Raw genomic sequence first — 20,973 nt, 5'->3', positions numbered from 1 at the left:
CATAGAAAAATCCTGGCTCACAAGAGGTTCTGAAATACAAGTCTAGAAATTACTGTTGCTGATATTAGCAGGCATGTGCACATGGAATTCTGTTGTTCACTATTTTCCTGCATTACAATGGCTTGCTGTCAAATTTTCATCTGATAATGTCTTGGGAGCAGCGGGGAGGGAGGTGGTGGGGTCTCATCATGTTAATGGTGCTTTACATTGGGGTAAGAGGATGGCATATTGCTAGTGTCACTGGACTAGTAAACCACAGGCCCAGGCTAGTGCTCTGGGAACACAGGTTCAAATCCCACCATGACAGCCAGTGAATTTTTTAAAAAATTGATTAACAAAATCTGGGATTGAAAGCTAGTTTCAGTAATAATGACAATGAAACTATAATAAATTGTTGTAAAAACCCATCTGGTTCACTAATGTCCTTTAGGGAAGGAAATCTGCTGTCCTTACCTTGTCTGGACTATGTGTGACTCTGGATACACAAGAATGTGGTTGACTCTTAACTGCCCTCTGAAATGCCCCAGCAGGCCAGTCAGTTCAAGGACAATTAGGGATGGGCAACTGTTATGACATGGCAGATGATGTGTGCCAAACAGACCAAATCCACAAGGGAAACTTGGTCATGCTATCACAAAGGTTTTGCAATTTGTCTTTATTATGAGAAGATGTGTGTACTGAATTCAGAAGTAATGAGTCCACCAAGACTTTTAGAGATTTTAAATATTAAATTAAAATGTTTATTAACAAAATAAAAGATTTCAAGCACATACATAAGACTACAATTACTTACTAGTAAAACAAATCCTAAAATCCTAATTAACTTGACTCCCAGTTATACATTCCCTTTAAGGCAACAGTCCAAAATAGATTTTAGATTTAAAATAGAACCAGCAAGTTAACTCACTTGACCATCAAATTCCAAATGGCTTCCCCACTTTCAGTTATTTTACATAGCAGACTTATGCACAAATGGCTGGAGGCTTCTTAAAGGCTGTTTCACACACTCCTGTTAGATCTTATATGGCCTTCTCTTCACATAGCCCTTCATTCTCCTGTATATATGTTTCTCTCTGTAATATGTAAATGCTATTGTTCCATATGTCTTTGAAAGTGTATCTTCTTCATAATATAAAAACTTTCATGTTGCCAATATTGTAGGGAACCTTTGGGGAAAATAAACACACTCCTTAGCTTTGCTTATCTGGCTAGTTGTAAACAGACTAAGAACTCTTTGAAATCCAAAAAATCCCTTCATTTACCTAAAAATGCAAATTCCCTTCACACCTTATATGCATCCATGTTTACTCATTAACATTTGAAGCAAGTTTCTACGCCTAGCTTCTTTTGATGATTTCAAGCTTGCAGTCTACTTGAGTTCAGATATAATTAAATCACACAGACAGGCCCAACTATTATCACACCCATAAACTTACTTCACAATAAACCAGAAAAATATTATGAAAATTATTGTACTTTCGTACACTGCCCACATTCCATGAAAGAATTTTAAAAAGAATGCTTCGGGATGTTGCTAACTTGTTAATAAGCATGGTACAAATTCAATTTCTTTCTTTTTCTTTATTTTAGCAGGTGCAATAACCATTGGTTAAAATAACAGAGAAAGGAAAGATATATGTATCCATTAAATGTTCATTTTCTAATATTGCCACTATAATTTCTAAGTTTTAGTGTAATTGGTTATAGGATAAGTGTTTGCACCAGTCAAACTCACCTGCTCATCTTGAGATATTTTGCACCTACCTGGGAGGGCAGATGAGACTTTAGTTTAAGGTTGAATCCAAGATGATACCTCCAATATTTCAGCACTCCCTTAGTATTGTGCTGAAGTATAAGTCTAGATGTCCTGGCCTAGAGCTTAGCGCTATGATCTTCTGACTCAGAAGCAGGAATGTCACTATTGAGCTAAGACTAACATCTACTACAAAAAAACACACTAACCATGCAAATTCCATAGCAAATTAAGGATGTACATAAAGATTAACTTATTAATATGAAATTAATTTTAAACTGGCATGAATACATGGGCGTTGTAATGTATTATGTGTGTTGTGTAGGTCAATTATTTATCACCTGTCATTAAAATTTATTTAATTGTGCTTTCAGGCTACCAAGTCTCTTGAGAAAGGAAACAAGGAGACAGCCGAAAGTGCATCTCTGGTTGCCAAGAAATTGAACATGGCAGCGACTGTGACTGGAATATTTCTTTTAGTACTGCTATTGATTTTTGCCGGTCTTGGTGGCATGAGGATATTTGCTCATTCATAAAATATTTTGTGTGTTAATCTCACATCTTACTTATTATATCAAATAATTCATATTATGAAGTATATTTTGCTCAGGAGATTTAATTCTTTGTTCTGTGTTCTCCATACTATATACTTCATTAATTCTGCTCTTCTACAGTGCCATCCAATTAAGTATGCAATTACGATACAATTAAGGGGGCTCCTGATGCTGTCAGCTCAATCACAGGACCGACAGCCCTAGAGCCTTAGGAACCCCACTGGGAGAAGTGGGCACTGCTCAGGCAGATAGGAGACCTTGAAGGTGACACAATATGGAGGCCCCAATGTAGGCATAATTTAAACTATAAATTTTGAGGGCCCAAGCAGGTGGGCCGCTCAGAGTGGAAACCCCATCAACAACATTGCTTGGGCCACACATGCTGCCTTTGCTGCGGTGGGCCCCTCTTTGGGGAATGGGAACCCTGGCTTCACACCCCCACACCAGTTGCTCCATGGAGCTCATGGCCTCTTGCAGCATGAGGTTGTTCCACACTGGCAAAATACTGTCCAGCCATAAAAATCACCACAGTTTGGAGCCCTAGTTAATTAAGTTGGCTACCTGCCTCTGTTCAGCAGGGAGTTGATTGGAACCTGGCAAACTTCCCTGGCAGCTATCCTGTGGCTCCCTACCTTTTACCAGTCACCACCCCTGCAAGCCCACAGCCTGGGGCCAGGAAAATTCAGGCCTATGCAATAAATGGGAATCATTTTTGACTTGTTCTAATCTTACAATTGTTAAAGTTAAGATTGATTCATCTCCTTTGCTTAAGGCAATCAATTAACGATGTACATGCAAGCACTTGAAACTCCTAACATTCTCAAACATGCAAGCAATTTATGGAGATGCATTAAGAGATCGTTTTAGACATATACATAATTGGAAATACTTTATTTCATTTCTACTTTCGCCTAGTGCTTAATTGGGTGCTATACACTACTACAGAGGTATATATGCTATAGGAATATACACTATGCACTAATACAGAGAATACGGAGAAATAGGTGATTATGATTGGTCAGATTGTCCTAGTGCTCATTCCAATTCTTGTGGAAGAAATGTAAGATTAATCATTGGACTGTACTGAAGTGTCACCTAGCTCTGGATTAGGATCTCTAGTCCTGAGGTGTAAGTACTACCATTAAGTCCAGGCTGGCATCGATGCCATTAATTTGCATTTAATGGCTTCAAATGCAAATCTTTATTAGGGCATTTGAAATGTGCTTCAAACGTATTTTAAAAATAGCACAGCTCCTAAATAATTGAATTCATAAAGAGGGTAAATGAACAAAATCCTTGAAACTAACTGGGCTGGATTCTCCCCTGATCCACCCACTATTTTGGGGTCCATTTAGAATGTAGTGTGGAGTAAATGGGTGCTTGAGGCTGCTGCTTTAATCCTGCTGCCATTTTTAGTGGCTCTTTTCTCTTGCCCTAAAAAAATTGCCCATCTGCTTTAGGAGCCACTGGGCAGGATTTTTCGTAAGGTTGGCGGGCTCGGTGGGAGCGGACGGGGGCAGTAATGATCGGCTTCGCGCCACCATTATACGCGGGCAGGCCAATTAAGGCCCACCCTGTGTAATATGCGGGCACTACCTCAGCACATACATGCGAAAGAACGCTTCAGTCTCGCTGAGGCACGGAGCTGCCTCAGGGAGATTGAATCGATATTAAAATAATTAAATAAAGGATTTAAAAAGTTATTTAGACATGTCCCATCGTATGACTGTGTCACATGAGATGAGACATGTTTTTATATTTCGGGAAAAGTTTTTATTTATTTAATAAAAGCTTTAGGAAACCTCATCCTGCCGGTGGATGAGGTTTCCTAAAAAACACAAAGGTCGCTTGGCCTTTTTGCCTGCTCGCCAACCTTAATGTTGGACAGGCAGCGTTACTAATGGCATGAATCACATTCTTAATGGCCTTAGTAGGCTGTTAACATATCAGCAGGTATGCAGCCAGCTCCGGCACGCACCCACCAAACAAAATATCAAGGGACTGCACCATGACATCAGGGCGCACACCCAACATCATAGCACGTCATTTTACATATCGGTGTGTCGGGCCCGCCCCCGCACTCTGACTGAAAAATCCTGCCCATTGTTATAATCATACCCATCTGCAAAATGTAAATAAATTAAGGAGGTATAGCTAACCCCTAACCCACTTCCTTCAATTTCCACTGCAAATAATTATTACCACCATCTACATTGCAATAGGAGCTGCAAAGAGGTAACTTTAAGTGGATGCCATGTTGGGGAGAGTATTTTGTGTGCTGCTACAGAAGGCAGAACACATAGAAAACAATTATTCCATGATGGCAGTGTTTCAGGAATTAGTACAGCATTTTAAGTAGAAACGAGTCTCCTGTGCCCTATTACTTTATTTTTTTTTTTGCTAGGATTAGAAACTTGCAAAAATAAAACAAGAAAGGTGCATTACATAGACATAGCAAAACCCTTCATTGTTCACAAGATACTGTTCAGGAAAGCAGTACATTTTGCCAAGGCAGTAACCTGCACAATCCACATACAAGGAAATAACAGGTCGGTGAATGCCATCTGTACCAGTCATTAGGCCTAGTTAGGAGGCAAGGAAATGATTTTCTTATGTTAAGAGAATCACCAAACAGGAACTTGTCTTAACCACCTAGACTTCTGCAGCAGTGGAACATAATGTGATAAATTCCCCAAGTGGTGGAAATCTTTGTCCTGAAAATTCTGGTGGAGTTGACTGAGACTGAAGTGAAAGCTGTCATACCTTCTGCGCTATGTTGTCCACAATACCTCATATGAAATTCAAACTTAATTAAAGAACTGGATTGGAAGAAAAATACTCATTAGAAAATAAGAAACTTAAGTATATAGGAAACATGTGAAGGAGACTATATATTATTTAATACTTTCTAAAGTCCGACTGAAGTACACACATAGATGCACACACTTTTGCATTGTAACAAAGAAACAATTTAGGATTTTGATTTACTTCCAAACCAAACATCAAAGCATTCAAAGCGTCATCCTCCGCCATTTCCACCAACTCCAGCATGATGCCACCACCAAACACATCTTCCCTTCACCCGCCCTCCGTTCAGCATTCTGTAGGTACCGTTCCCTCCGGGACACCCTGGTCCAATCCTCCATCACTCCCAACACCTCATCCCCATCCCATGTCACCTTCCCATGTAACCGCAGAAGGTGCAACACCTGCCCCTTTACTTCCCCCCCCTCCTCACCGTCCAAGGGCCCAAACACTCCTTTCAAGTGAAGCAGCATTTCACTTGCACTCCCCTCAATTTAGTCTACTGCATTCGCTGCTCCCAATGAGGTCTCCTCTACATTGGAGGGACCAAACTGTCCGCAAGCATGACCCAGACCTTCCTGTAGCTTGTCATTTCAACACACCAGCCTGCTCTCATGCCCACATGTCCATCCTTGGCCTGCTGCAATGTTCCAGTGAAGCTCAACGCAAACTGGAGGAACAGAACCTCATCTTCCGATTAGGCACTTTACAGCCTTCGGGACTTAACACTGAGTTCAACAACTTCAGATCATGAACTCTCTCCTCCATCCTCAAACCCTTTTTGATCCCCTTTTTTCTAATAATTATTATATATATTTTTTTATATATATTTTTATTTTCCCACCTATTTCTATTATTATTTTTAAAATTTATTTCCATCCATTATTTTATCTCCAACTTTTAGCCTATTTCGATCCCTTCCCCCCACCCCACCCCCACTAGGGCCATCTGTCACTTGTTCATCCTGCTTTCTATCCTTAATATCACCATTAGTACATCCTTTAGCTAATATCACCACTGCCAACATCCCTTTGACCTTTTGTTTATGACACATTTGGCAATCTCTCCTTTGCCTCCACCTATCACTGGCCCTCTATCCAGCTCCACCTGTCCCACCCCCTTAAACAGCTTATATTTCACCACATTTCTATTTCTCTTTAGTTCTGATTAAGAGTCATACAGACTCGAAACGTTAACTCTGTCTTCCTCTCCGCAGATGCTGTCAGCCCTGCTGAGTTTTTCCAGCAATTTTTGTTTTTGTTTCAAATTTCCAGCATCCGCAGTATTTTGCTTTTACCAAACACAACTATTTACACTAATCAGGACATGTTTATGGACCCAGAACTGGCACTGCTCCAACAGCTTGCATCCATCCTGGGAGGCCTAAGGCTGGTCAGGACTTGGAACTTGGGTGCCATTTCCACTTCATGCCTTCTGCAACTCCTCAAACAGCTTGCACGTGGCAAATGTCGAACGTTGGGATGCTTGCAGCCAAGTGAAGGTCACCCTACCAGAAAGTTTTGACATCAACCTGTGTCCAAATGTGCTCATATGCGCTCAGAAATGATCATTTAACTTCAAAAGCTGTAGTTTGGAATGTTTTTCATCAGTCAGCAGTGCTCCTTGCCACCTTTAACATCAAGGGCAGAATATTGTGCTCATCGGGCAGGCGCCCGACTCGAATGAGCATAAAATGACGCGCGATGATGTCATCGTGCACTCGCACGATATTTCGGTCGACGGGCACATGCGGGAGTTGGCAGCGCACCCACCAACAATTAACAGGCTTATTAAGGCCATTAAAGTTATAATTAAATGAAATCTTTCGCTGATCGTCCAACCTTGTGGTCGGCAGGCAGGCGAAAAGGCCATGCGGCCTTTGGATTTTTTGGCGGAGCCTCATCCATGGGCGGGATGAGGTTTCGATCAGTGATTTAAGAAAAAAAAAATTTCAAACTAATTTGCAACATTTGCCACATAGTCACATGAGGGGGACATGTTATTAACATTTCTAAATTGTTTATTTTTTTAAGTTCAAAAAGGTTCAGCTCCCTGAGGCAGCTCCGTGCCACAGGGAGCTTTTGCTGCGGGTGCCCGTGGGCATGCGCGAACTTCCGTGCTCGCCCTCCTCCCCGCCCCACCACACAGGCAGCACTGAGCACTGCAGCATGCGGGTCATGCCAGCTGGCCGTTAATTGGCCAGCCAGCGTGAAAGCGCGGCTGGAGCCCTATCACGGGTGACAGTCGACTTCCCGCCCGCTCCAGGGCACGCCCGCCGAGCCTGCCCGACCACCCGAAAATCCTGGCCCAAATGTGAACAAAAGCAATCAAGGTGACCAGCAACCCGGTGCATTGAAAAACACAAGGAAAAATGACTTAATACCTGAATTTATTATTTTTCATTTAGTCTGTAGTGCCAAGAAGGCATGAAAAATATTGAAAAGAAATGTGTTTCTCTTCCATATTCTCTTGTTTAAATCCTTTCTTTAATGGACAATTGCTGGCCTGATAAAATGGCTGCAGCTAGTCACATGCTGGTAGCTCTGTAAAACTCTGAGCAGGTCCAATGGACAAAGGAGAACACATCAACTTCCTGGAATGTATCATATGGACTTGTATTATATGAACGTTCCAGCCAAGCTAACACGAAGAACTATAAACACAAGACAGCTGCACCAAGCAGCTCTGGACAAAGGCAGCGCAATTTATGACTCTTCATCTCCAATGTTGTGCTCATGGTTCCACAATTACCTGCTCAAAAGACAATGGTTTCTAACAAGGGGGCCTCATTAGCCAAATGGCTTGACCTGAAGCCTGTCACATAACCGAGAATTGAACTGTTTAAATTGTTTTAACTATACTGCTTTTGGATTCCATCTTTCATTGCTTTTTAACCTCAGAGGTCATCACAGGGCTCCAGGTATAGCAGGCTGCCTCTGACCTCCGTCTCTTTCAAAGCCTAGTCTCCAGAAAGAATCTGTATTTTGCCTACAAAGTGAATTAATTCCCAGAATACAAGAACACTTTGCTGCATCTTCACCTGCCTCAGCCTTCAACCAAATTCCCAAGAAAAAACCTTCCTTGGGCAGTGACTTACTGGACTCACGTGAAACAATAATTCTTATATCTTTTTTGTGTAGCCTTTGCCCTGTACCTCTTTATTTCCCTTATCCTTCTTTTATTGTGTGAATGCACTGGGGTTACATAGCAACAACCCCTTCTTGCAACTTGAGTGTGTGTAAAATAAACTAGCCCTCTGATTTTACCCTATCTCAAGTTTGCTGTGGGATTATTAACAGAGGATTGGATCACTCCAAAACTGAAGATCTGGGGAAAGCGTGCCACCACTTATAAAGGGGGAAATAAAAAATATTAAAAAAAACCTCTCTGTTTAACGATGGTTGGTGAGCGGAGAAATCAGGGCTGTTTGAAATTAAACGATTACTGTTCATAACAAGTCCAAAAAAAATTCCACTATACATGCTTGAAAAAAAACCCATAAAATCCATTAAAAAAACATAAAAACTATAAAACCAGAAAAATAAAAAACTATAGAAAAACCATTAAAAAAACCATAAAAACCCAGATACCCATTAGTTCTTAATTCACTACGTGCATCAATTGACCATTTATTGTCACTAATTACCCTGTTTTCTGGGCTATCTCACATGTCAGCAGAAGTTGTTAATGGTGCAGGTGAGCTCAGACTCACTCATAACTGGCACTCCATTCATTTTGCGATGTTGTCTCATGGGTCCTGGAATGATAACATGTATTTACTTGATAAAATCGCAGCAGATTAGAGCTCATCTCTGAATGAGCAGATCAAATGGGTTTGAGGGATGTTAAAACAAACTCCAGTGGTTGGCTAGATTTTATGGTGAAGGCATTTATGGATGAAAATGTAGAATGCTGAGGCTCTTGCCCTTAAAGTGCAAGATTTCATTATAAGGATATCTTTTCATCATTTAAGATATAAGGTTATCTCCACAGGCCCTCTGAAGTGTGTTGAATGCCCTTTACTTCTTGCTATCAATTAAGGCATCATAACAAGCAATTAAAAACAGAAAATACTGTAAAATGCCTGGTAGCATCTGTGAAGAGGGAAACAGAGTTAATATTTAGTGTGAACAACTTTGGTCCCCTTATCTAAGGAAAGATATACTGGCATTGGAAGTGGTCCAGAGAAGGTTCACTAGTTTGATCCCGGGGTCATGGAGGGATTTTCTTGTGAGGAGAGGTTGAGTCGGCTGGGCCTGTACTCATTGGAGTTTAGAAGAATGAGGCGACCTTATTGAAACATATAAGATTCTTAGGGGGCTTAACAGGATAGATGCTGAGAGGTTGTTTCCCCTTGTGAGAGAATCTAGGACCAGACAGCATAATCTCAGAGTAAGGGGGCGCCCATTTAAAACAGAGATGAGGAGGAACTTCTTCTCCTAGAGGGTAGCCAATCTGTGGAAGTCTTTACCGCAGAGGCCTGTAGAGGCTGGGTCATAAAGTACATTCAAGGCTGAGGTAGACAGATTTTTAATCAGTAAGGGAATCAAGGGTTATGGGGAAAAGGCAGGAAAGAGGAGTTGAGGATTATCAGATCAGCCATGATATCATTGAATGGCAGAGCAGACTCGATGGGGCGAATGGCCTACTTCTGCTCCTAAGTCCTATGGTCTTAAGATGTCCATATGACTCTTCTTCAGAGCGCTTCTGCCCGCAGAAATTAATTCTCTTCTCTTAGAGCTTTCTACTGCATGCCATGTTTCTGACAGGACCAAATGCGTTTCACCATTTGTCAACAGTTGGATAAGCTTGATAATTCAGTTCCGCATGTATGGAGCTGGGTAGAGTCACGCGGGTGCTGGGATGAGTCATGCGGGAGCTGGGATGTTACTGGGCCATCCCTGGCCATAACCCACCCATGTGGCTTTAGCTGGAACCAGAAGGTCAGTATGTGACCTTGCACATGAAGATGGTGCCAGAGGGCCTCTGGATATCATTGGCTCAATCATTTCTTAGATTGGCCGGGGCTGCGGTTGAACCTTGGACTCATGGTCACTTGACTCCTTTCCACTGGCTGGCTGTAGCGTGCTTGCTTTATTTCTCAATGTTGTTTGCTGTACAGGGCGACTGGGCCTGGAAGTTGAAGCAATCATGGCGCTTTTCCTCTCCTGCTGGCTTTACCAAGCTTTTCTATTATTGCCACATACATAAGCCAGTTTACCTCCAAGCTAGGCTTGGCTGATCCTTTTTTTTGTGCTGGACCATCCAGCTTCGCACTGCTGTTAACCTTTGTTTTCTTCGCTGTCTGTGTGACCACATCTTCATCGTGTTCAGCAAAAGTAAGGCTCAGCGGAGAAGAGACACTTTGCTGATCTGCAATCTGCTCCTCCCTTGACTCTGAAAAAATACATGGAAATGCCTCAGAAATAATTCAGCTTATATTGAATAGGTAAGCTTTTCTTGACTAAAAGGCTAGTTTCATATCATGCTTATCACAACTTCAGTTCACTTTTTCTATTGCCAAACATTGGAATAATCATTGCTAGTTCAATCGAGAATGTAAATCATGCACTTGAAGCAATGTTAAAGTAGCCCTAGTCTATTGTGACTTACAACACATACGACTAGGCAAAACAATCTGTATTTTCTTTCGCAGGCAACCAGGCCTATTCAATAGCCTAGTTTTACCCGGTTAATATAAGTGTCTAAATTCAGTTTCCTACATGTTATGATGGAAAAAAACCCTCAAGTTTATTTCAAAATCTTGGCCAAGACCTCGCTCCTTCCACTTCACCCAGCACATTACCCCTTCCCTCCCGATCATTTTCACTGGACGATGCCTCAGTGTGGGTTAGGTTTTCACCAATCAAAATTCCCAGCAGAACCTTTGGCTCATTTTAGTTGGCACAGGTGGGACTGTTGAATGTTTGGCAGAAGCGATATTGTCACTTACATCCAGATGCGATGACATGGTGGACGATTAGAGAATGTGGTTTATAACCTACTGAGGGGAGAGACTGGACGAAGACAAAAAAGGTCTGAAAATTCATTGTGACAAGGAATCATGGGCAGAATTTTGCCGTTGGCATGTGGGCTTGGCGGGGGCGGTCGGGAAGCCGACTGCCGCCCACAATCGGCACCGCACCACGATTTCATGCTGGCTTGGCCCACCCAGCGTGGAACACAAGCTACAGCGCTAAGCGCTGCCTGGGTGGGCGGGGGGAGGAGGGCGAGTGGGCCTAGCGTGAACTTCGCACACGCCCGCAAGAGAACGCTTCAATCTCCCTGAGGCACGGAGCTTCCCCAAGGAGATAAAAATAATGTAGAAAATAAAGATGTCATAAAACATGTCCACTCATGTGACTCTGTCACATGAGCAGGGACATGTTTTTAATTCAAGTGTAAAATTTTTATTTCATTTTTATTTGCTTGAGGAAACCTCATCCTGCCTGTGGCTGAGGTTTCCTAAAAAATGTAAAGGCCGCTTAGCGTTTTCACCTGCCCGCCAACTGTAAGGTTGGACAGGCAGTGTAAATTTGAATTTAATGACTTTTTAATGGCCTTAATAAGCCTTTTAATTGTCGGCAGGCGCGCTGCTGACTCCGGCGCTCACCCAAAATCATCGCATGTTATTTTACGCTTGGCCAGGTCGGGCGCGTGCCCAGCCTGAGCTAAAAATTCTGGCCCATGTAATTATAGCATTCTATGCGATCTGCAGTAAAATATAAATGCTTCTAGGCCATTTCAAAGGGGTCACATTATAAGGCTTCAAGTGGGTTGAGACATTAGCTTTCCCTCTGTTGAAAAAGGAGACCATGTTGTCTACCTAATTTCCCTTTTGAACTTCAGTGTAGTGCCTCCATGATGAAAGATGACTCAATGAAGTCCCTCTCACTCCCACACGCACACACAAAATCAGCTGCTGTGCCCCCATCACACACATATTCCCTCCCATGACCACTCACTTACCCCCTGGCCCCTCCTCCATCCTCTCCCTACCTGGACTTCTCCACCTCTTCTCTTTTTCCACCCCCTCCCCTGGCCCCAGTCCCGCTCTCCTCTCAACCTCCCTGATTGCCCTTTCACCCAGTTAGCGGCCTTCCCTGGTGCCTCTTCCCTTGTCCCCGTTGCCGCTTGCACTCTCCTCTCAGTCTCTCTCTCTCTCAGCAGCCGTTACTTACTCATCTGAGGCAGCAAAAGGAAGGAAGTACAGTGGAGGATGTGACTTCATAGGCTGCAGAGAGCAACAGCTACTGGTGTGTGGCCTTGGCATTTCCCAGCATGCAAAGGGAGTCAAAGAGAGGTCAAAATGGAGGCGGATGAAGGAGAGATGGGATGATTGAGGGCTCTCCCTGTTCCAGATGGAGTGCAGAAAAAAATATAAAATGGTGATCTCATGATCAAAAGTCAGACTCTGGAGAAAATTTTCCATCCATGTGCTAGGCCATATTTATGGTGCATTAATTTGATCTGCCTGGTTCAATAGCCGAGGAAGCATGTTGAGCAGGAAGCCAAGAGATTTTACAATGAGCATTTGAAACATGAAGATCGGCTTCCAACTGCACTGAGAACAAGAAGATGGTGAATCTCCGAGAAGTGCAAATGTAGGTTTGCTCAGGCTGCTGCCTGGGTTCTGTGCTACATCTAGAAGGTCAAGGGCAGCAGATAGATGGGAACACCACCACCTGGAAGTTCCTCTCCAAGACACTCACCATCCTGACTTGGAAATATTTCACCGGTCCTTCACTGTCGCTGGGTCAAAATCCTGGAACTCCCTTCCTAACAGCACTGCGGGTGTACCTACACCACATGGATTGCAGCGGTTCAAGAAGGCAGCTCACCACCACCTTCTCAAGGGCAACTAGGGATGGGCAATAAATGCTGGCCCAGCCAGTGAAGCCCACACCCCATGAATGAATAAGGAAAAATAATAACACCAAGGCCTGCAGTTGGCGATGACATGGGCTTACACCTATACCGTCACAAATATGAGGAAGTGCCTTTTAATTCATGTGAACAAGATGGTTGTTATTCTGGCAGGCTGAGCCCCAACATTCATAACACTGACATTGCAGACAGCAACGGAACCACGATTCCGGGACTGAGGGATGGCACTTATTGTCACAGCTCAGTACCTCCCTGTCTCATTGGACTCCCCTTGGCCCTGTAAATCATGGAGCTGTGGTATGATGAACCGGACCACTGCCATGGCTACAGATTCGGTTTTAACTTTGCCAGGTTCACTGGCTGCCAGCCAGTGAATGCAATGATGAAAGTTGATAACAATAACAATTCCTCATACTGCGAACCAGAAGCTGTGAATGAAGGGGAGACTGTTCAAACCTAGCCAGCATTTGTGATGCTCTGCCAGTCTGCCTGATGACTGTAATGGGAGTGAATTTACAAGGGAAGTTAGCTGGTCCTTGACCATATTGCTTATGCATACAATCATGTTATTCTGTGTGCCCCTTTCCTTTTTATATAATGAATACATTACACTGACTCATGCCCTTTATTTGCAGAATAATAGGTCCTCTTGTAGCATACAAGATACAGCAAGTCACCCTCCCGGCCATTACCTCATGGGGTCAAAGATCTGGGCGCCATACTTCCAGAGCTCCAGGCAGCCATTCACTCGCTGCAGACAATTCACTCACTGCAGGCCAGAAGCAGGCCAGATGACTCGTCCAGGATGTCACAGAAACGCAAACAGCGTGCAGCCATATGGTTCAGCGAAGCCTCCCTGAAGACTCTCCCCCAGGCCGTCCACAAAAGGCGGGAGGTGCTGGAGGTGCAGCAGGATGACAGCAGGCGGACATCTCTTCTGACCTCGGCGGACTGGGCAGAGGTTGCAGCAGTTGGACCCGTGGGATCCAGCACAGAGATGCCCAGTAATGCAGGAAGAGGATGAATGATCTGCTCCGCTCCATCTACTGACTGCAAACTTACACTCATAAGGGCATCAGGCAGTCTAAGTGTGTGAGTGCACAGGGATGTCACACAGGAGTTTGGGTTGTGGCTCTCGCCAGCAGATCTCACCAGACCTGCTCACGCAACCGTTGGCATGGCAATCAATCCTGACTTTCTGACACCAACAAGTGCAAGCAGTCCCAGGCTGGAGATAGAATTCCTAACATTCAAATCCACACCCCGTATGAGGGACAGGCTGCAGAGCTCGCCGGGGAGCAGCAGGACCAAGCTTGACCCTCCCAGGAAATCAGTAAGGATGCCTCCAGCCTGCATTTGTCAGTGGCACCCACTGTGTGAGAGATTTATTTAATTAAAGAACCTGCTTAATCAATCACTAAATCTTTCTTTTCTCCATCGCAGTTACTGGCAATAAACAGGGGAGGCCAGCAACCCAGGCCAGCTACTACTCCAACCCCAACCCCTATCTGAGGAGGATGCCTCAGAATCCTCAAAGGATGCACCATCGTGGTGTTCACCTGTGCCCTCCACCAATGCAGATACATACACAATGGCGGGTCCAAGTTCTAGAGTAGGCTCGGGGTCACTACCTGGTGAGTACATCACTGACACGGGTTCACAGCTGGCCGAGGAAGTGGCAGCTGAGGTCTCTGACACTTGGAGGACTGCTAGAGACCAGGCCCCTGCTGAACAGACATCTGGACTTACCCTACGAGACCTTTTGGAGATGCAGGGACAGGCAGGGGAACATCAGGCACAGATGCCAAAGGCCATGCACAGTCTGGACCGAAGGCTGGAGGAATCCATCCAAATTCTGCGTGATGTTGTGGGTCTGGTGTGTGAGCTTGACTGCCTCTGTGGTTTAGAAACCCAGGTCCAGCAGAATGGACAGTGGCTGCCGGATGTGTGCTTGGACCCGTAAGCCATCACTCTAGGCATTGGTGCAGTGCAACAGTGGCTAGGCAGAAGGGGGCAGGTCACCCCAACTTCCCTCCAGGTGCTCTTCTCCTTGAGATCAACCTCCCCTCCCCTCTGCCAGTGATCTCATTGCCTCAGGCAGGTCAGGCTGAGGAGGGTGCACATGCACCTGAGCAGGAGACCCTCAGCAGGCCGGGGCCTTCCAGGTCTCGGGCCTGTCAAAGTCCTCAGAGTGAACGGGGCAGGGCAGTTAGCAGGCTGCCTCCACTGCAGCTACAGATGTCGGGGCTACATCTAGACGTAGCAGTAGGCAATGAAAGATTCAGAAGTATTAAAGCACGGGTTGCACGGATGTAAAACCATTGCATATAGTGAATTGGCACTTGTAATAATACGTTCACTTGCACTGTTTGGAAGTTTCCTGAATTCCATCTTTCTGCGAGTTGCCTCAATGGCCGCGGGCATTAAAGGGTCTGGAATGTGGGCCCCCATCAGAGTCCGATCATGAACTTCCATAGATTCACTACTCTCACATTATCAACGTAGTGATTACTCAATAATCCCACATGTGCATCATTAAGCACTGACCATCAGTTGTGAGTATGCTGCCTGGCCACACATCATGCATGACATTACTTGCAACTCACCATGTTCTGACCTCTGAAAATGTATTTATCAAGGTCATTGCATCTCCTGGTGCTTTTGCCCTTATGTGAGACGTGGGTGGTGCCATGAGTACTTGAGGGGGGTTAAATCTGCAATATGAGTAACAAAGAACACTGTAGATGCAATTTCAGGGCTGAGAAAGTGAAGTTCTATACTGTCTTCTTAACAGTGGAAAACCAGAGGCTGCCCTACATGTCTGGAGGGAGCTGTGGTGGGCACATTCAATCATTAATGGCTTTCCTTGGTGACTTGTCATTCTGAGCACTGAAGGCAGCTACTAAGGAGGCAATGGGCACATTATCTTTTACTGTAAGAGGGAGTTGAGTGTAGAATTTAAGAGGTGCATGTGCAGTTGACTGAAGCCTGTCAGACCTCACATGGAGATTTGTTTGGCTTGCTCATCTCCTTATCAAGGGTGCCAGTAGACCTTGTGTAAAGGATTTGCAACCAATGTGCAAAAGACGTCATTGAAGGACTGGGGTTTTAGTGCATGAGGAGAGAGAGAGTAGAATGGGTCTGTGTGCTGGACAGTGCTGAGGACTGTGAGGCCATCCACGTGAAGCATCGGTACCTCTAACAGGGCTCTGCAGGGTCCATGCAGGAAAGACCTTTACATTGATTGGGGTGTCCACAGTGACGGATCATGGTTTCACACTATCGCTAAGGCCATCTAGGACTGAGGTGTAGGGGTCTCTGCCAGTAAAGGGTCCAGAGTAGCTGCATCTCAGCAATCCATAGCCCAGGTGAGGCACTCTCAGTGACTGGACTCCAAAGTTACATGGAAACTTCTCAGTATGATAAAGATGTCAAGGGACATGGGTTTACTTTGAGCAATGGCGATCGGAGGGCGGGAATGCGGACTTACCTGATCAATCTGTACGGAGGAACAATTCCAAGGTGCCAGATGCTGGTCTTCCCAGTGGACCCACCTATCTGCCTCTGCCTGAGAGCTGTCTTCCAGGTTTGCCCCCTATGGGAGCAGATGTGAAGTTGACATGAGTGTATCCCTGCCGAGGTTAGATTTGAGGTTGCTTCCAAGTTTCCTTGCACAGGGACTTTGTGAGGGCATGGGAAAAATCACAGTTCCACTTACAGATTCTCAGAGTCATGGGAGAACGGAGTGCTGTTCAGGTTTCAATGTGGGAAATTAGCACCAGGGCCCTGCATATTAGCATAGCTTGGCCAATACAAAGGAACAGACCATTAGCAGGGCAGACAGTAACTAGTGCTTTTTAATTCAGCCCTCATAAATTAGAGTAAATTATAGTGCCTGTAACCAAAAAGAAGCTGGGGCCTTCCTGACAGCAGAGGATAGAAAACCAACAAGCTAAAGAAATGTGTCCACAGCTCACTGTCTGGAATCTGAGCACTATGAGATTGGCACGAGTGTGTCTGCTGCATGGTAGCCCGGCTATGACCTCTGCATGTGGCTCATCGATAGCCTTGCCTTCGTCAACTCCAGCCCCTTCACTGCCCTCATCATCAGAGGAGATATCTTGGTTGTCCATGTCTCCCTCAGGCAAGACATCCCTGCCTTCAGCATTAGTAAATATGCTGACATAGCTGATCAGAGGCTAATCCGTATAAAGCCACCAAACCTCATCTCTCGTCTTCTAAGGTCCATCATAAAGCATTTGGTATACTGGAAAGCAAATGAATACAGGGCATGGCTTTTATACTAATCTGCTCCTGTGCTGTGTGCCATTCTAATTAATGATTCCTACCAACACCACCTTTTAGTTCCAGCTGTTCATATACTATGCAAGGAGAAAATAGAAAATGCTGAGCTTTCACACTGTAGATAGGAAATCATTTATTACTGTGCAATTTTTGGAGCTTTGTACACTGATCGACACGAGTATAAAGGTGTATTAGTTACTTTATTTAGTTGATGGTGTTCAGGCTTTGAGACCATTTTAGGTCTTTTCTTCTGAAGGGCTTAATGGAAAGTTGCTGAAACTTGTCCACGATGTAACTAAACCTGACATGTAGATAGTAAATGTCGTTACTTCTATGCTTAGAATTCCTGAATTTGGTATGAGATTGTCTCTTTATTCCAAGGTTGTTAGCTTCTACCATCAGGATGACCAACAATCCCTTATTTTATCGAATTGTCCTGTATTCGAGGCCACTGGCCCGTCTCCCAGGTCAAATGCTGCCAAGACACCAGTAATTTGGTTCTTTAAATCTCTTGCATGCACAGTACCCCTTCTCCTCCAGTTTGCACACTCTCGCAGCCCTGGCAGCAACCACACCTCACCCGCACTCGAGCAGCCCTGGGAGCAGCCACACCTCCTCACCCACACTCGAGCAGCCACACCTCCTCACCCACACTCGAGGAGACACACCTCCTCACCCACACTCGAGGAGACACACCTCCTCACCCACACTCGAGCAGCCACACCTCCTCACCCACACTCGAGCAGCCACACCTCCTCACCCACACTCGAGCAGCCACACCTCCTCACCCACACTCGAGCAGCCACACCTCCTCACCCACACTCGAGCAGCCACACCTCCTCACCCACACTCGAGCAGCCCTGGCAGCAGCCACACCTCCTCACCCACACTCGAGCAGCCACACCTCCTCACCCACACTCGAGCAGCCACACCTCCTCACCCACAGTCGAGCAGCCACACCTCCTCACCCACACTCGAGCAGCCACACCTCCACACCCACAGTCGAGCAGACACACCTCCTCACCCACACTCGAGCAGACACACCTCCACACCCACAGTCGAACAGCCACACCTCCTCACCCACACTCGAGCAGCCACACCTCCTCACCCACACTCGAGCAGCCACACCTCCTCACCCACACTCGAGCAGCCACACCTCCTCACCCGCACTCGAGCAGCCACACCTCCTCACCCACAGTCGAGCAGCCACACCTCCTCACCCACACTCGAGCAGCCACACCTCCTCACCCACACTCGAGCAGCCCTGGGAGCAGCCACACCTCCTCACCCACACTCGAGGAGACACACCTCCTCACCCACACTCGAGGAGACACACCTCCTCACCCACACTCGAGCAGCCACACCTCCTCACCCACACTCGAGCAGCCCTGGCAGCAGCCACACCTCCTCACCCACACTCGAGCAGCCACACCTCCTCACCCACACTCGAGCAGCCCTGGCAGTAGCCACACCTCCACACCCACAGTCGAGCAGCCACACCTCCACACCCACACTCGAGCAGCCACACCTCCACACCCACACTCGAGCAGCCACACCTCCTCACCCACACTCGAGCAGCCACACCTCCTCACCCACACTCGAGCAGCCCTGGCAGCAGCCGCACCTCCTCACCCGCACTCGAGCAGCCACACCTCCACACCCACACTCGAGCAGCCACACCTCCTCACCCACACTCGAGCAGCCACACCTCCTCACCCACACTCGAGCAGCCACACCTCCACACCCACACTCGAGCAGCCACACCTCCTCACCCACACTCGAGCAGCCACACCTCCTCACCCACACTCGAGCAGCCACACCTCCTCACCCACACTCGAGCAGCCACACCTCCTCACCCACACTCGAGCAGCCCTGGCAGCAGCCACACCTCCACACCCACAGTCGAGCAGCCACACCTCCTCACCCACACTCGAGCAGCCACACCTCCTCACCCACAGTCGAGCAGCCACACCTCCACACCCACAGTCGAGCAGACACACCTCCTCACCCACACTCGAGCAGCCCTGGCAGCAGCCACACCTCCACACCCACAGTCGAGCAGACACACCTCCACACCCACAGTCGAGCAGCCACACCTCCTCACCCACACTCGAGCAGCCACACCTCCACACCCACAGTCGAGCAGCCACACCTCCTCACCCACACTCGAGCAGCCACACCTCCACACCCACAGTCGAGCAGCCACACCTCCTCACCCACACTCGAGCAGCCACACCTCCACACCCACACTCGAGCAGCCACACCTCCACACCCACAGTCGAGCAGCCACACCTCCACACCCACAGTCGAGCAGCCACACCTCCACACCCACACTCGAGCAGCCACACCTCCACACCCACAGTCGAGCAGCCACACCTCCACACCCACACTCGAGCAGCCACACCTCCTCACCCGCACTCGAGCAGCCACACCTCCTCACCCACACTCGAGCAGCCACACCTCCTCACCCACACTCGAGCAGCCACACCTCCTCACCCACACTCGAGTAGCCCTGGGAGCAGCCACACCTCCCCACCCACACTCGAGCAGCCACACCTCCCCACCCGCACTCGAGCAGCCCTGGGAGCAGCCACACCTCCTCACCCACACTCGAGCAGCCACACCTCCTCACCCACACTCGAGCAGCCACACCTCCTCACCCACACTCGAGTAGCCCTGGGAGCAGCCACACCTCCCCACCCACACTCGAGCAGCCACACCTCCCCACCCGCACTCGAGCAGCCCTGGGAGCAGCCACACCTCCTCACCCACACTCGAGTAGCCCTGGGAGCAGCCACACCTCCTCACCCACACTCGAGCAGCCCTGGGAGCAGCCACACCTCCTCACCCACACTCGAGCAGCCACACCTCCTCACCCACACTCGAGCAGCCACACCTCCACACCCACACTCGAGCAGCCACACCTCCTCACCCACACTCGAGCAGCCACACCTCCTCACCCACACTCGAGCAGCCACACCTCCTCACCCACACTCGAGTAGCCCTGGGAGCAGCCACACCTCCTCACCCACACTCGAGCAGCCCTGACAGCAGCCACACCTCCTCACCCACACTCGAGCAGCCCTGGGAGCAGCCTGCCTTCTACTGCACAGCCATGCCGGCGTGTCCCTTAATTCTCTCCACGAGAATTGGTCACTGTCTCCACAATCACTTGCGAAATCGAGGAACCAAGCATTAAAGTGGATCTGCCATAACAGGATGTCTATACTGTTATGTTCCTTCTGTCAGGTCGCTTTGCTCAGTGAACACAGTTGCTCGCCTATCTAATGGTGAGTGAGTTGGTAAAGAAGATACTGCAGACACAGAGACCAATATAAGATGAAGCACATGCTGTTTATCAATACAAGTAACAGAGCACTAACACAATGTGTGCTTCTCCAACCAGCCCCTGTTCTAAACTCATTGACATTGTGGCCTGCGCTACACAACAATTAGGTAATACAGTCACGTGGTCAAACTGCTCATATTCTCTTAAAGGTGTATTGCACCTCCAATTACCACATACACAATAGGTAAAATGACATCAGTAACTGATTAGGAAGTGTTATCTGCTGTGGAAAGCGCAGAGCTGGCCCCAAAAGCCTTGTTCTCTTTTCTCCGTGACAAGGTTCATGGTTTGATTGTGTATGGTCTTTGTCATTCCATACT

This window comes from Cetorhinus maximus, chromosome 2, assembly GCF_964194155.1.
Source record: "Cetorhinus maximus chromosome 2, sCetMax3.hap1.1, whole genome shotgun sequence".
Classification (NCBI taxonomy): Eukaryota; Metazoa; Chordata; class Chondrichthyes; order Lamniformes; family Cetorhinidae; genus Cetorhinus; species Cetorhinus maximus.
This window is presented reverse-complemented; position numbering follows the sequence as displayed.